This window comes from Rhagoletis pomonella, unplaced genomic scaffold (genome assembly GCF_013731165.1).
Source record: "Rhagoletis pomonella isolate Grant_MI unplaced genomic scaffold, Rhpom_1.0 Rhpom_scaffold_00002, whole genome shotgun sequence".
Lineage (NCBI taxonomy): Eukaryota > Metazoa > Arthropoda > Insecta > Diptera > Tephritidae > Rhagoletis > Rhagoletis pomonella.
The window spans coordinates 111,038,972-111,041,380 of NW_023458556.1; positions in this window are offsets into that span (position 1 = coordinate 111,038,972).

The following is a 2,409-nucleotide window of genomic DNA, read 5'->3' on the forward strand; positions in this document are numbered from 1 at the left end:
CTCTCTAACAGTAATTCCAAGAAGGAGGTTTTTCTTCTTATTTATTGACAGCAGCGATTATTGACTAAGCGATTTTGAGCAAGTCCTACAAAGCACGCCTGTAGTTTGTTTCTGTGGCAACTGATGAAAATTGAAAATGCCAAGTGATGCCAAGTCCATCTCCACCTGGTTCTTCTATCGCAATGGAGGCCTTCGTGCCCAATCGTACGGCATGATCATGCCAGCGTAGCCACTAATCTCTACCTCCTCTAATACCTACCATCTCTAATCGAAACCCTAAGCCTAGCTCATCGCCTCTCCCTCAGCTACGTAGAAATGGTCCTTCGATCTCTACCGCATCTCAACAGTATTTTCCTTACTAGTTTTATTTGTTCTTTTTTCAAACCGAGATTATTCAAACTTATTTTAGTATTTTTGTCCATGATTTCTGATTGGAAGTGTTCAAATAATATTTTAATTAAATCCGCTCTACCCGGATTTCTCTTAATTTGAAATATGAGTACCAGGTTTCAATTCTTCGGTCAGTACGTCAGGTTTTCTCTTAATTTGAAATATGAGTACCAGGTTTCAATTTTTCGAATAACTAATTTTTAGCAAAAAAAAAACGACTTAAAGAAAAAAAAAAATATATATATATATATATATTTCATGATCCAATAATCGGATCTAAACCAGATTACTACCTTTCCGATGCAAAAAGAGTTATCGAAATCGGTTCACGTGGTCCAAAGTTATGCGGTAACATACATAAAAAAAAAATAAAATAAAAATATTCCGGCGAAGTTATCAGACCTCCTCCTTTTTTGGAAGCCGGTTAAAAACAGCTTTTAAATGACGGCGAGTAATTTAACACCCTAATTAACATATTTCACCCTGCACATTTATCTGAAAATTAAATTAATTATATCTCCACATGGAAGTTATATTTTTCCGTACATAAGAATATATTTGTATAGAAGTAATTTTTAAGCAAAAAAAAAAAACAAACAGTTCAATTCTCATATAAAAATGTAAGATTATTGTTAATTTGTTCATGATCCAATGATCCGATCTAAACCAGCTCTGGAGGTGACACCTCTTCCACTCTTTTTTTTTTTAAATTTACCAAAGGAATAAAATTTATGAGATTTTTAGAGATATTTTCAAATCGGTCTAACTCACGTAAATCGTAAATACCTAATATTCCGAAATATTTTGGGTACGTCTTAAAATTCATATAATAAATTTGATAATTTCGGTGGAAAACCGCAACTTTTTTGGTGATGCACCCTAAGGTACATGTGCATACACACAAAATACCAAAACTAACCTAAGTTCACTATTTGTCAGCATACAATTTACCCACACCGTAGGCAGATATCAAGAAAAATCGATTTCTGTAATACTACAAATACGCTTTTGTTATTAATCACCACAGAAAATATATTTAATGCTTGACTCCTTGCCATAACATTCACATCCAGCAACCAACAATCAACTGAGAAGTGCCTTGTTAGCAGAATATTCAAAGGGCTCAGCTGTGCCGTATTGTAGTATGTACTACTGCAGTAAATGAAAGCACGATTGCATTGAAACTTAACTGGCGAGTTGACAGACCAAAAAGGGAATTTTGTGACAGCAACAATCAGACAAAAAAGAAACTGATAGTGAAGACCATTTACTATAAAATAATGACGTAGAATTTTCTAATTTCAATGAAGTAAGAGAAGTATACAAGCAGCACAATGAAACTCGCTACATGAAAGTCAAAGGTACGCACTTACATATTTACATGTGCATACTCTATTAGTAAGTACTCGTAGTTGTATGTTTGTTATATTTGCATATTAAGTACATTTGTTATCCACCTTTGTGTAAACGATTACGTGGCAACAGCATCTAAAGTTTTAACACAAACACACGAAGAAATAGATACTGTCAACATTAATGCAGTGAGCATTCGTTATCATCTCCTACCATACAAACTACATACATACAGATATTGTCTACCTCTTGTTTTCTCATAAATTTTGATTCGTTGGCGCTTTTAAAGCGACATATTGCTAGACATTTATACATACATGCATACATACATAAATACGCAGGATAATATTTTCCATCATTTCGTAAGTATGGTTTATGGAATCATTCTACAAGCGAATTCCGTTTCCAGTTGCATGGTTTCCTCTACACTCATCCAAGCGTTGTCTGAATACATCAGCATAAGTCCTTATTATTTCCTGCTGTGGCAAAAGCAGTGTTCATCAAGTAGATGAGAAAAAAATATGCAGCGTGAGGGCAGATACTCGAGCACAATCTGAATGAGGCACAGTGGGGTTGATTAATAAGGGCGGAAAGTTAAAATTACTCATTTTAGTATGATATTTGCAGCACGATTTGCACGATTTCCATATTTGTTAATTTTTCGTT